The sequence below is a fragment of the Arachis hypogaea genome, chromosome 18, assembly GCF_003086295.3.
Source record: "Arachis hypogaea cultivar Tifrunner chromosome 18, arahy.Tifrunner.gnm2.J5K5, whole genome shotgun sequence".
Lineage (NCBI taxonomy): Eukaryota > Viridiplantae > Streptophyta > Magnoliopsida > Fabales > Fabaceae > Arachis > Arachis hypogaea.
The window spans coordinates 92,352,992-92,368,468 of NC_092053.1; the positions used below are offsets into that span (position 1 = coordinate 92,352,992).

The following is a 15,477-nucleotide window of genomic DNA, read 5'->3' on the forward strand; positions in this document are numbered from 1 at the left end:
TAACAAATCCCATCCAACAAGTCGGCATCCTAATGGTTCAAGAGTTCTATGCCAATGCATGGATCACCAAGAACCATGATCAAAGTAAGAACCCGGATCCAAAGAACTATGTTACAATGGTTCGGGGGAAATACTTAGATTTTAGTCCGGAAAATGTGAGGTTGGCATTTAACTTGCCTATGATGCAAGGAGATGAACGCCCCTACACTAGAAGGGTCAACTTTAATCAAAGGTCGGACCAAGTCCTCATGGACATATGTGTGGAAGGGGCTCAATGGAAGATTGACTCCAAAGGCAAGCCGGTTCAACTAAGAAGATTGGACCTCAAGCCTGTGGCTAGAGGATGGTTGGAGTTCATCCAACGCTCCATCATCCCCACTAGCAACCGATCTGAAGTTACTGTGGATCGGTCCATCATGATCCATAGCATCATGATTGGAGAAAAAGTAGAGGTTCATGAAGTCATCTCCTTTGAACTCTACAAAATAGCCGAAAAGCCCTCTCCTGGGGCAAGGTTAGCTTTTCCTCATCTTATCTGCCATCTATGTTACTCAACTGGAGCTTCCACAGAAGGAGACATTCACATTGAGGAAGAGAAGCCCATCACTAAGAAAAAGATGGAGCAAGCAAGAGAGCCCATTCATGGAGCTCAAGAGGCACAGGAAGCTCATCACCATGAGATCCCGGAGATGCCTCATATGCATTTTCCTCCACAAAACTATTGGGAGCAAATCAACACCTCCCTAGGAGAATTAAGTTCCAACATGGGACAACTAAGGGTGGAACATCAAGAGCACTCCATCATCCTTCATGAAATAAGAGAAGATCAAAAAGCAATGAGGGAGGAGCAACAAAGACAAGGAAGAGACATAGAAGAGCTCAAGGACATCATTGGTTCCTCAAGAAGGAAACACCACCATCACTAAGGTGGACTCATTCCTTGTTCTTACTTTCTCTATTTTTCGTTTTCCCTATGTTAAGTGCTTATCTATGTTTGTGTCTTCATTACATGATCATTAGTAGTTAGTAACTTTGTCTTAAAGTCATGAATGTCCTATGAATCCATCACCTCTCTTAAATGAAAAATGTTTTAATTCAAAAGAACAAGAAGTACATGAGTTTCGAATTTATCCTTGAACTTAGTTTAATTATATTGATGTGGTGACAATGCTTCTTGTTTTCTGAATGTATGCTTAAACAGTGCATATGTCTTTTGAAGTTGTTGTTTAAGAATGTTAAATATGTTGGCTCTTGAAAGAATGATGACAAGGAGACATGTTATTTGATAATCTGAAAAATCATAAAAATGATTCTTGAAGCAAGAAAAAGCAGCAAAGAACAAAGCTTGCAGAAAAAAAAAAATAGGCGAAAAAAAATAGAAAGAAAAAGAAAAAAAAAGCAAGCAGAAAAAGCCAAAAGCTCTTAAAACCAAGAGGCAAGAGCAAAAAACCAATAACCCTTAAAACCAAAAGGCAAGGGTAAATAAAAAGGATCCCAAGGCTTTGAGCATCAGTGGATAGGAGGGCCTAAAGGAATAAAATCCTGGCCTAAGTGGCTAAACCAAGCTGTCCCTAACCATGTGCTTGTGGCGTGTAGGTGTCAAGTGAAAACTTGAGACTGAGCGGTTAAAGTCAAGGTCCAAAGCAAAAAAAGAGTGTGCTTAAGAACCCTGGACACCTCTAATTGGGGACTTTAGCAAAGCTGAGTCACAATCTGAAAAGGTTCACCCAATTATTTGTCTGTGGCATTTATGTATCCGGTGGTAATACTGGAAAACAAAGTGCTTAGGGCCACGGCCAAGACTCATAAAATAGCTGTGTTCAAGAATCATCATACTGAACTAGGAGAATCAATAACACTATCTAAACTCTGAGTTCCTATAGATGCCAATCATTCTGAACCTCAACGGATAAAGTGAGATGCCAGAACTATTCAAGAGGCAAAAAGCTATAAGTCCCGCTCATTTGATTGGAGCTATGTTTCATTGATAGTTTGGAATTTATAGTATATTCTCTTATTTTTATCCTATTTGATTTTCAGTTGCTTGGGGACAAGCAACAATTTAAGTTTGGTGTTGTGATGAGCGGAAAATTTATACGCTTTTTGGCATTATTTTTAGTATGTTTTTAGTAGAATCTAGTTACTTTTAGGGATGTTTTCATTAGTTTTTATGTTAAATTCACATTTCTGGACTTTACTATGAGTTTTTGTGTTTTTCTGTGATTTCAGGTATTTTCTGGCTGAAATTGAGGGACTTGAGCAAAAATCAGATTCAGAGGTTGAAGAAGGACTGCTGATGCTGTTGGATTCTGACCTCCCTGTACTCAAAATGGATTTTCTGGAGCTACAGAACTCAAAATGGCGCGCTTCTAATTGCATTGGAAAGTAGACATTTAGGGCTTTCCAGCAATGTATAATAGTCCATACTTTTTCCAAGTTTAGACGATGCAAACTGGCGTTCAACGCCAGCTCTATGCCCAATTCTGGCGTCCAGCGCCAGAAACAAGTTGCAAAGTGGAGTTCAATGCCCAAACTGGCACAAAAGCTGGCGTTCAACTCCAAGAATGACTTCTCCACGTGTAGACTTCAAGCTCAGCCCAAGCACACACCAAGTGGGCCCTGGAAGTGGATTTATGCATCAATTACTTACTTCTGTAAACCCTAGTAGCTAGTTTATTATAAATAGGACCTTTTACTATTGTATTAGACATCCTGGATTGTATTTTTTGATCCTGTGATCAAGTCTTTGTTACTCTGGTTCCCCTCTAGGGCCGAGACAAACGAACTCCATTATCACTTATGTATTTTCAACGGTAGAGTTTCTGCACTCCATAGATTAAGGTGTGGAGCTCTGCTGTTCCTCAAGGATTAATGTAAAGTACTACTATTTTCTATTCAATTCAACTTATTCAATTTCTAAGATATTCATTCGCACTTCAACCTGAATGTGATGAACGTGACAATCATCATCATTCCCTATGAACGCGTGCCTAACAACCACTTCCGTTCTACATTAGATTGAATGAGTATCTCTTAGATCTCTTAATCAGAATCTTCGTGGTATAAGCTAGATTGATGGTGGCATTCATGAGAGTCTGGAAAGTCTAAACCTTGTCTGTGGTATTCCGAGTAGGACTCTGGGATTGAATGACTGTGACGAACTCCAAACTCGCGAGTGCTGGGCGTAGTGATAGACGCAAAAGGATATTAAATTCTATTCCAATATGATCGAGAACCTCCAAGATGATTAGCCATGCAGTGACAGCACATCGGACCATTTTCACAGAGAGGAATAGGATGCAACCAATGACAAGGGTGATGCCTCCAGACGATTAGCCGTGCTGTGACAGAGCATTTGGACCATTTTCCTGAGAGGATTGAAAGTAGCCATTGGCACCGGTGACATCCTTACATAAAGCCAGCCATAGAAAGGAGTAAGACGGATTGGATGAAGACAGCAGGAAAGCAGAGGTTCAGAGGAATGAATGCATCTCCATACGCTTATCTGAACTTCTCACCAATGATTTACATAAGTATTTCTATCCTTATTTTAGTATTAATTTTGAAAACTCCATAACTATTTTATATCCGTCTGACTGAGATTTACAAGGTGACCATAGCTTGCTTTATACCAACAATCTCCGTGGGATCGACCCTTACTCACGTATGGTTTATTACTTGGACAACCCAGTGCACTTGCTGGTTAGTTATGTGAAGTTGTGAAGATATGTTTAGACCATGGTTATGTGTATCCGTTTTTGGTGCCATCGCCAGGGAATCAATTTCGAACAATAATTCACAACCTGAGTAACAATTTCGTATACCACTCATCCCCAAATCTTCAATAGCTCTTAGAAGGTGATTCATATTCAGATTGGTTGGGTAAGGATGCTCTCCCTGTTGATATTCTTCCTGATGAGACTCCTCTTGGTGAGTTTCTTCCCTTGCTTTTAATTTCCCTATTTGTGGCCTTCTTTGTTGTTGAGCAGGTGTAGTATAGGCCATACGCTGGGTTGTTATTAGCCTCCCTGGGTTAACCCAGTCTGGATTACTATCTTCAAAGACCACCTTGGCCTTTGTGCACAATCGGAGAATGGTGCTGGGGTACCAAAGCCTGGCACCTGATTCAAGCTTCTCAGCTGAATCTTGAATTCCCTCAGCTATAAGTTCATGCACGTTGATTTCTCCACCTTGTACTAGGCAATGTACCATAGTTGCTCGATTAATATTTACCTCTGAATTATTTGCAGCTGGGAGAATAGACCTCCTCACGAGTTCAAACCACCCCTTGGCTTCTGGGCTAAGGTCTCCCCTCTTGATGAACCTGGGTCTCCCATCTCCATACCTCTCCTAGTCAGCTGCTATAACACAGATGTCAGTCACTATCTCAGTGAGCTCATCATTGTCTTGGCTTTTACTTATCCTTGTATGATAGCTAAGCTCATCAAAGTGTGGTGATTTCAGGTGAAGAGTTCTTATTATAGCATTTGGACTGAAGTCTACCTCCTTTCCCCTTACATAGCTTTTGAAGGTTGGTGCTCTGGTTTTATCTTCTCTGACCACATTTGCATAGAACTCTTTGATGAGGTTTGTATTGATCTTTCCCTCTGGATTGATGAGCAATTGCCACCCTCTTTCTTCAATCTTCTCCCGAATCTGTGGGCATTCGTCTTCATTGATTTGGAAGGTTAACTCGGGCAGTATCTTTTTGAGCTTTATCCGCTCAAATTCTCGTTCATGAAAGGCAGTCTTGAATCTCTTCTCGTCGAAGGGAATGTTATCCGTTAGTTCCTTCCTCTTCTACCTCTTGGAGCTTGATGATGTCATGAATGAAGTTAAAGCAAAAAGGGTGTAGTGAAGGGAAGAGATGTGGGGTTTAGAGAGTGGGAGGTTGAAGAATTGGTTGCTGGAAAGTGAAGTGCAAGGGGTATGAATTTCGAATGTGGAGATGATGTGAATTTGATTCACTTATATAGAAAAGTGATAAAGAGATGAAAGGTGTGGATTGATGGGGTTGGTGTATGATGAACGGATGGGGATGTGTATGGAGTAAGCACGAGGATTCTCAACTTTATGATGGAGTTGGTTCGCTTTCCAAGTTTGTTCTTCCTCCAATGTTGCATGGCAACCATTCCCAATGCATTCCTCTTGAGGCACGTGTGTAGTGCCCTCTTCATGAATTGGCCGAACCTTTCCCATTAAATTATCCAATCAATCTCTTTCAATGTTCCTTTCCTTTCCCTATAAAGACAAAATAAGAAAAGTAAGAATCATCACAAAAATAAATCACTTTAAATTTTTACGGCTAAAATAATAAAGAGATGAAAAGATGAGATTGTTTATTCATGAACTCCAACTAACCAACTAACTGTGTATCCTTATATGCGTTTTGGTGGCACCATGGGGTGATACCAAACTTAGTTTGGAGCACTGTGATCAAAAGTCTTGTTCAAAGCTCCAAGACTAGCATGCTCTCTGTTGCATTCATGCTTTCTTGGTACGCTTTGAATACCAAACTTGTTCTTCACTATATACTGCAATATAAGGACTTCACCAAGTTTGAGTTGGAATTCATGAATATTGACTTATTCAATAGTAAAAGCTAATAAAACATGGGTTGCCTCTCATGAAGCACTTCTTTAGCATCACTAGCTTGACGTTTCTCCTTCATCAGGGAGGTTGATAATGCTTCAAGTCCTCCCCTCTTGCCTTGGACTTATATCCATTGGTTGTATCAATGATCTCCACATGTTCCAAGGAGAGGACTCTGTTAATAGTGAAGACCTTAGGTAACTGAGATGGTACAGTCGGGAGATTAGGGGGGATATCTGAGAAGTAAGCTGAGATCACTTTATCTCCTGGAGAGAAATCTTCCGTAGGGATCTTCTTGTTCCTCCACCCCTTGGTACCTTCTTCTTTGTCTCTTTTGATGCTTCCCTGCTCTTGGCGACTTCTTCTTCTAAGTGCATTTTGTTGTTGTCTTCACATGCCTCTGGTGGTTTAGGTTCCTCCAGCTTCTCCTTGAGCTGTGATGATTGCTGTTTGCCTTGTTCATCATTTAGTGGGGTTTTCGGATGCGTTGGGGGTGCCTCAGTGCTTGTTTCCTCTGTCAGCATCTCATTATGATCATTGCTTGGTTCTTTATTTTCTTGGTCAGCTTCTTGGGAGAGTTTGAAGACATTGAAGCTGAGTTGTTCATCATGGATCCTCAATATTAGCTCCCATCGCTCCACATCTATGAATGCTCTGGCTGTAGCTAGGAATGGTCTTTCCAATATGATTGGGTGAGTGTGACTCTCCTCCATGTCCAAGATGACAAAGTCTGTTGGGAGGTAGTATTTTCCAACCTTTAACAACACATTTTCCACCACCCCTATTGCTTGTTTTTGAGTTTTGTCAGCCAGCCTGATGACCACATCTGCGGGCAATATCTCATTGATCTGCAGTCTCTTCACCAGGGCTAAGGGCATTAAGTTGATGCTCGCTCCCAAATCGCAGAGTGCTCTATCAAACATTGTTTCTCCTATGGCACAGGGGACATGAAAACTCCCTGGATCTTTTCTTTTCTTAGGTAACTGTGGTTGAATGAGGGCACCGCACCCCTTGTTCATCACTATAGTCTGGCCTCCCTTGAGTGAGCTTTTTCTAGGAAGCAGCTCCTTCATATACTTGATATATGCAGGCATTTGTTGGATAGTCTTGATGAATGGTATGTTCACATGCAAAGATGCAAACAAGTCAAGAAATCTTGAGTATATTCTCTTCTCCACAACACCATTGAGTAGTTGTGGAAAAGGTGCATAGAGTCTCAGCAGCTCCTGTTTTGATATTTCTGGTTTTTGGTATTCTTTTTCCTCCTTCTCTGTTGAGGTATCTTCAAGCTGTTCTGACAGCTTGCTTGGCTTGTCCTCAGTCTCCTTATCACTTATAGTGACCATCTTGCAATCTTCCCATCTTACTTTCTTTGTTTCACCTCTCGGATTCTTCTCTGTGTCACTTGGAAATCCATCTGTGGGTTTGGGAATTTGCTCAGAGAGATATCCTACTTGAGATTCCAACCTCTTGATTGTGTCTCCCTGGTTCTTGAAACTGGCTCGCACTTCCTCCTTGAACACCTTGTTGTCTTGGATATCCTTGCATATGCCTTCAAGTAAATTTTCAATTCTTGAGATTCTTTCATCAAATGATGATAGGTCAGGTTGAGGAGGGTTGTTCTGGCCTTGATATGAATGTGGAGAGGTGTTGTTATTGGGATGTTGATATGATCTAGATGTGAAGTGTTGGTGAGCTGCATTGTTTGGATTTGGGCGTCTTTGATCAAGGCTTTGGTCTTGTTGATTTTCCCACCCAAAGTTTGGGTGATTCCTCCATCCAGGGTTGTAAGTCTTGGAGTATGGATCATGGTTCTGCCTAGGTGAATTCCCAATGTAGTTGGCTTGCTCCTGACTACCCTCTGCTTCTTCATTCACTCCTTCTTGGGTTGTTGATGAAGTGGAGATTGCTGCCACTTGGTTCCTCTCCATCTTCTTGGTGAGGTCAGCCAGCTGCTGGGTAATGAGCTTGTTTTGGGCCAACAAAGCATCTACATTGTTTAGCTCCATTACTCCTCTTGTGTTTCCTCTTTCGAAAGCATAGAAGTAGTCGTTCTCTGCTACTATTTCAATGACATCTATAGCCTCCTCAATGGTTTTCTTCTTGTTCAAAGATCCTCCGGATGAATAGTCTACGGCCTTCTTTGACTCATAAGAGAGCCCTTCATAGAAAATGTGCAGCTGCACCCATTCGTTGAACATGTCAGATGGACACCTCCTTGTTAGGTCCTTAAACCTCTCCCATGCTTCATATAGAGTCTCACCATCTTGTTGCCTGAAGGTTTGTACCTCAGCTCTCAGCCTATTGATTCTTTGAGGAGGGTAAAATCTTGCTAAGGTTTGGGTTGATGCATTCATTGATCTCCTTGGCAATCTTAAGTGATCGAATTCCAATTCCTTGGCAATTCAATCTCTCAAATCTTGATCAATAGCCAATTCCTTGGTCAATTGCTCATGAGAAGAGATGAAGTATGGTCACTGATTATACCACATGCATTTCCCAAACCAAGTATTGAGAGGATTATAGTCACATATCCATCCAAACCCAATTTGGTCCAGCATGAGAAAGCATTTCTATCTTGATCTCTTCATTCCTCTTCCAAGGTTCAGAAGAGATCCAAGTATGAATAGTTTCTTTTCCAAGATCACTATCCAATTGGATGAAGATCGAAAGCTTTCAAGTAAAATCAAGAGAAAAGATAGAAGAAGAATAATGAAAACTAGTATTGATCCATCAAATTATAACAGAGCTCCCTAACCCAATGAAAGGGGTTTAGTTATTCATAGCTCTGGAAAATAAAAACAAAGATGGAGAATACATAATAAAAACTAGAAGTGCAGAGAAAGTAAATACAGGAAGTAGTTCTATGCTATTTTCCAACTCCCAGAACTCTCTCAAATAATTCAAAGCTACTCCTATATATACTACTCTTCTCATCTTCTAGTTGGTTCTTCAAGTCTTGGGCGTTTGGATCTTGAGTTTGAAGCAGTTCTTTTCTTCATTTGGGCTTGGCTTTACTTGCAGAGAGAAAGTGTGAAGTGGGCAGAGACTTGAGCTCAGGGCGTTAGGGGTGTTAACGTTTAGTGAAAATATGAGTTCGAGAACGTTAGTGACAATCAACTTTCTCACTAACGTTCCTAAGTAAAAGCCATGTTAACTTCAACGTTAGTGGCACAAACGTTGCCACTAACGTTGCCTCTAGGTCCTTCGCACACGTTATTGGGGTTTAACTTTCCCAATAACGTTGAAAAGCCCCCATTGCTCCTACGTTAGAGCCCACGTTAACTTAGTTAACGTGGCTCTTTAACGTGGGCTTGCCATCCTTCGAGAACGTTAGTGACACTCAACATTGTCACTAACGTTCCAATGTGCCCCCATGTCTCACGTTAGAGCCCATGTTAACTTAGTTAACGTGGCTCTTTAACGTGGCATTGCTTAGCCATTCCCAACGTTAGTGACAATGTTGAGTGTCACTAACGTTGGCTCATCTTTTACTCATCCACGTTAGCTTCCACGTTAACTAAGTTAACGTGGGAGTTAACGTGGCTCATAGTGGCTTGTGTGGCTCCTTCCAACGTTAGTGATAATGTTGAGTGTCACTAACGTTGGCCATCACCTTCTTCTCTCACGTTAGCCTCCACGTTAACTAAGTTAACGTGGAAGTTAACGTGGCTCCTTGGGGTTGTGTGGTTGCTTTCAACGTTAGTGACAATGTTGGGTGTCACTAACGTTGTCGACCACTCTTGCCTCTTCACGTTAGCTTCCACGTTAACCAAGTTAATGTGGGAGTTAACGTGGCATTGTGCACTTAGGCAAACGTTAGTGACAATGTTGAATGTCACTAACGTTTGCTTCCTTTCCCCTTTTTAACGTTAGAGGCCACGTTAACTAAGTTAACGTGGACTCTAACGTGGCCACTTGTGAGCATTGGCCAACGTTAGTGATAATGTTAAGTGTCACTAACGTTGGCTCAAATTCCCTTCTTCACATTAGAGTTCACGTTAACTTAGTTAACGTGACTCTTAACGTGGGTAATGATAGCTTCAAGAGCGTTATTAGCAGTCACTTTTCTCATTAACTCTGCAAGTTACCTCCCATTCCTTGCTTCCTTTGGTCCTGAAATCAGGCAATAGAGTGCATCAAAGTTCTAGTCCAAGTCATGGGTAATGCAGCATACAATTTGTCACTAAACTCATGCAAAATCCTCATAAAATCATGTAAAATGCACAATGTATGCTTGAATCCAGGTGTAAGTGAATATCTACCTAAAACTAGCTTATTTCCTAAGAAAATGAATGAAACTACCCTAAAATCAGTAAAGAAAAGGTCAGTGAAACTGGCCAAAATGCCCTGGCATCATAGCGTCAGGCACGCGTCCGCGTGGATGGCCATATATGCTACTGACGCGAACGCGTCAGTCACGCGTCCGCGTGACCAAATTTGTGCTTTTAGCACACTTTTTGCCCCAAGCTGGCACAACTCTCTGCCCAAACGCTCTTTTACGTCGAATTTGCAGGTCACGCGATCGCGTCGATGACGCGACCGCGTGAATGGCGAAAATCACAAACGACGCGAACGCGTGAGGTACACGATCGCGTGGGATTGTTTGTGCGAAAGGCTCCATTCTGGCGCCACTCCCGCGCAACTCTCTGTAACTTTTTATTTTTTTCTGGCACCCCTAGATGACGCGTTCGCGTCAACGACGCTGGCACGTCGGGTGCTTTTTTTATTTAAATTATAGCTTGAGGTGTTCGGTTCCTGGAAGAACATAGCTGCATGATCAGAAAATTAGTAAGAACCCAATAAAAATAAAATAACTAAGAAAACTACTACTACTAAAAATAGCTAAGGATACGAAATTATCGGGTTGCCTCCCGACAAGCGCTTCTTTATCGTCACTAGCTTGACGATCAGCTCCTTTAAGGAGGAGGATCATAGGGGCTCAGCTCTTCACCCCTTACTTTGAACTTCTTTCCTGTGTCTCCATAACGTAGCTCAATATGCTCCAGAGAGAGGATTTTGATTACTGTATAAACCCATGCTGGATTGCTGGTCAACACCACCTTCATTCCTGGGGAGAAACCTTCAGTGGGGATCTTTTTGTTTCTCCATCCTCTGGGTATTTTTTTCTTTTTGGGGACCTCCTCCTTGGTGGATGATGCAGTTTCAACACCAAACTTAGGTTTGATGTCAGGCGGAATTTTAGTGGTTGTCACCACAGGAGGTTTGAGTTGCAAATTCTGCTGTGCATCATCAGAGGGTTCTTGAAGGTTTGGATCAATAAGCTCAGCCTGCATACACCTCTCTTCTTCACCTGTTGAATGTACATCTTTGAAGACATGAAAGACCAGTTGCTCATTATGCACTCTAAGCACTAATTCACCCACTTCTACATCAATCAGAGCTCTTCCAATGGCTAGAAATGGTCTTCCTAGAATTATAGAGGCATTCTCATCCTCCCCTGTGTCAAGAATCACAAAGTCTACTGGGAGGAAGAACTTACCCACTTTAACCAAGATGTTTTCCACTAATCCGTATGCAGGCTTCATAGATTTGTCTGCCATCTGTAATGCTATTTTTGTGGGTTGTGCCTCTTGGATTTGTAGCTTCTTTATCACAGATAAGGGCATTAGATTTATGCTTGCCCCTAGATCACATAGAGCTTTCTCAAAGGTTGTGCTCCCAATGGTGCATGGAATTTGAAAGCTCCCTGGATCCGGCATCTTCCTTGGCAAGTTATTCTGAATAACAGCACTACATTCCTTAGTCAGGACTACTGTCTCATCTCCCTTTAAATGCTTTTTCTTTGACAACAGCTCCTTCGTGAACTTGACATAGATAGGCATTTGCTCCAAAACCTCAGCAAAAGGAATATTTATTTCTAGCTTTCTGAAGACTTCCAAGAACTTTGAAAACTGTTTGTCCTTGGTCTCCTTTTGAAGTCTCTGAGGATATGGCATTTTAGGCTTGTATTCAGGAACCTTTGGCAAAGTAGGATAAGTGTCAAGAGAGTCTGGGAATGGGTTGTCCGCACGCTTTGGAGGGGCGTGTTCTACTTCTTCCTTCTTCTCCTCAGGAGCTTCCTTTTCAACTAGCTCTTCATTGGCCTTGGTCTCAGAGCCAGCTACTTTACCACTTCTTAATTGAATACCCTTACAATCTTCTCCTGGGTTCACCACTGTATCACCTTGAACTGTACTTACCTCTCAAGTATTTGCTTGCTCAGTTGGCCCACTAGCACCTCTAAGTTTCTAATGGAGGCCTTGGTTTCCTGCATAAATTGTGCTTCCGCACTTGCCACTTGTTCACTTATTATGGTGATAGCCTTGCATTCCTCTCTTGGATTTGGAATTGTGTTACCAGGAAGGCTATTAGTGGTCCTCTGATCAATTTCATTGACCTTTGTGGCTAATTGACCCATTTGAATTTCCAGGTTCTTGATGGATGCTCTGGTTTCTTGTCTAAAACCTGTCAATATTGCTTCCAAATCATTGTTCTACTGGAAACCACCCTGAGAACTATTGTTGATGTTCTGAGGTCTCTGAGGTTGGTCCCTCCATCCAAAATTTGGGTGATTCCTCCATCCCTGGTTGTATGTCTTAGAATATGGATCATTGTTGGGATTTCTAGGACCACTCCCCATGTAATTCACCTGTTCAGAAGAAGGTTGAGCATAATCATAATTATCATTTTATAAAGTTACCTGCCATGTCATAGGAGACTTCCTGTGGTGAATTTTGGGTGTTGATAGCTAAGACTTGCATGCCACCCATCTGTTGAGTAAGTAGATTTATTTGCTGAGACATCAGCTTGTTCTGAGCAAGAAGAGTATTAACAGCCTCTACTTCCAACACACCTCTCTTTTGAGAGGTTTCAGAGTTCACAGGATTCCTGTTAGATGAGTAGAGATATTGGTTGCTTGCAACTAATTCAATCAGCTCAATAGTCTCCTCTGGTGTCTTCTTCTTGTGCAATGAACTGCCTGCAGAGGTATCTAAGCTCATCTTTGAAATCTCTCCTAAGCCTTTATAAAAGATATCCAGTTGGGTCCACTTGGAGAACATGTCAGGAGGGCATTGCCTAGTCAGTAGCTTGTATCTCTCCCAAGCTTCATAAAGAGTTTCACCCTCCTTCTGTCTGAAAGTCTGAACCTCCAACCTAAGCTTAGTCAGCTTCTTTGGTGGGAAAAATTTAGTGAGAAATTCAGTAACGACCTTTTCCCAAGTATTCAGACTCTCCTTTGGTTGGGAATCTAGCCATAGCTTTGCTTTATCCCTCAGAGCAAACGGGAAAAGCATGAGTCTGTACACCTCTGGATTCACTCCATTTGTCTTCACAGTATCACATATCTGCAGAAAATTAGATATGAACTGATTTGGATCTTCATGAGAAAGTCCATGATACTGGCAGTTTTGCTGCACCAAGGTGACCAGTTGTGGCTTCAACTCAAAGTTGTTTGCAGTTATAGGAGGCACCACAATACTTTTTCCATAAAGATCCGCAGTAGGGGCAGAATAAGAGCCAAGCACTCTCCTCTGTTGATCATCCCCATTCAGATTTACCACATTGGCATTAGCATTATTATTTGCCATAGTGGATTCTGCAGCCTTGAAAGTCTTGCTTGTTGTAAACGTTGCCTGAAAGTTCTTTCAGGTTCAGGATCAAAGTCTAAGAGATGTTCTTTGTCTCTATTCCTACGCATACACAAGCAGAAAACAAGAAAAAAATTGGGACTCTCTACGTCAGAGTGCAGAGAAGTCCCTGTGAGGTAATTTGTGTAAAATAATAAAATAAAAATACTAAATAAATAAATAATAAAAAAATTCAAAAATTTAAAAGGAAAAATAAACAGAAAAAATCAAAATAGAATTAACTGGATTTCAAGAAATAAAAAAAATATTAATACTAAAATTATTATTTATTTATTTATTTATCATATAAATTTTTTTTTAGAGATAAAATAAAACTAATAGAATATAAAAAAAATGGGAAGAAACGAAAACGAAAATAAAGGAAAATGGAAATAAAAAGAAAATAAAATAAAAATAAAAAAAGAAATAACGAAACTAGAGGGGGGGAATTGTAAACGAAAAGGAAAAAAAAAAAGAAAAAAATAACGTAAACGAAAATGAAAAAAAAAAACTTAACGTAAAAAAAAAAAGAAAAAATAACGTAAAAAAAATGCAAATGAAAAATAATAATAATAATAATAAAATATAAAGAAAAAATATCTAATCTAAGCAATCAAACAATGAATAGTTGTTAATCACAGTCAATCCCCGACAACGGTGTCAAAAACTTGATGTGGTATTTTACAACCACACTTACTAACCGGCAAGTGCATCGGATCGTACCAAGTAATACCTTACGTGAGTAAGAGTCGATCCCACGAGGATTGATGGACTAAGCAATAATAGTGTTTGATAGGCTTAGTTAGACAAACAAAAATTGGTGTTGAGATACAGTATAAAAGAGATTAAACAATATAAAAAATATTGAAGAAGGGCAAGTAATTAAGTTGGGAATAATATATAGAGAAGGCAGTTAAGGCTTCAGAGTTATCTATTTTCTTGATTGACTTTTCTTATTAACTATTTTAATTATGCAAGATTTAATTCATGGCAAACTATTTATGACTAGACCCTAATTCCTTAGACCTTCCTAGTCTCCTCTAAAATTCATCAACTGCCAATTCCTTGGTCAATTAATTCCAATTAGAGGGTGATGATCGAATCCTAGTTTATATGCCACAAGAATCCTAATTATTCAAAGATAAAGGGATTATATGTCACGTATCCCGTTAAATACAAACAATTAGAAATTCAGGATAATATGTTTTCAAGCTATTGTTCAAGTAAAGAGCTTTTCCAAGTTTTACAAGAACTCAAATAGAACATGGGTCATACTTCCGTTCCACCCAAATTCATAAAATAAAGAACGAAAACAATTATTGAAATATAAATCAAAACATGAATTAAAATAGAAAAATAATATTATCAATCCATACAATAGACAGAGCTCCTAACCTTAACAGTGGGGGTTTAGTTGCTCATGGAAAAGAGAAAATAAGGATTCAGGTAAAAATGTACAGCGTTACAATCTGATGGCATCAGATCCCTTTTTATAACTAATCCTAATAAATTTAAAAATCAAATATCTAAAATTAAAATTAAAATAATATCTTTTCCTAAAATAAAATTTGAATTTAAATTCGAATTAATTAACAAGTCTTCAGATGATGGGTGGGGACAACTTGATTTGTCCATTCTGCAGCTTCTAATCTGTGATTTCTGGGCTAAGAACTGGGTCAAAACGGCCCAGAAATCGCCCCAGCGTTTTTCTACATTTTCTGTAGATCGCTCATGTGACGCGTCCGCGTCGTCCATGCGTTCGCGTCATTTGTGCAGATTCCAGTCCACGCGTTCGCGTCAGGCACGCGATCGCGTCATTGCGATTTCCTCTATTCCGCGCGATCGCGTGAGCCATGCGTCCGCGTCGGTATTCGCTGGTCATCTCCTTGACTTCTTCTCTTTCTCTGCAGAAACTCCATCAAATTCCGCCAAATGCTACCTAAAATAAATAGTATTGTACAAAACTCAAAATAGCATCCATAGTGGCTAAAATATAATTAATTCTTAATTAAATTCAACAATTTAGATGCAAATTTACTAGGAAAAGATAGATAAGATGCTCACGCATCAGTAACCAACTCTCGTGGATCCTCTTTCCCAACAACCTCTGCAATCATGTCTAGAAAGAAAACACATTGAGTATAGTCAAAATCTGGGGATGGAAACATTTAAGTAATAAACACCAAGATAACTTTCAGATTTTTTGCCAACAATATAATATACACATATTAAGATAGCTTTCAGTAATGCATTT

At 40.2% G+C, this 15,477-nt stretch overlaps 2 non-coding genes across 2 annotated transcripts; both read left to right on the top strand.

Moving 5' to 3' along the window:
• The first annotated feature begins 7,791 nt into the window (after positions 1-7,791).
• On the top strand, positions 7,792-7,895 carry LOC112774453 (small nucleolar RNA R71). The gene has a single exon (XR_003188944.1). It is a non-coding gene; the product is annotated as a small nucleolar RNA R71 (small nucleolar RNA).
• Positions 7,896-12,654: 4,759 nt separating this feature from the next.
• On the top strand, positions 12,655-12,758 carry LOC112773449 (small nucleolar RNA R71). The gene has a single exon (XR_003187998.1). It is a non-coding gene; the product is annotated as a small nucleolar RNA R71 (small nucleolar RNA).
• Positions 12,759-15,477: the final 2,719 nt, after the last annotated feature.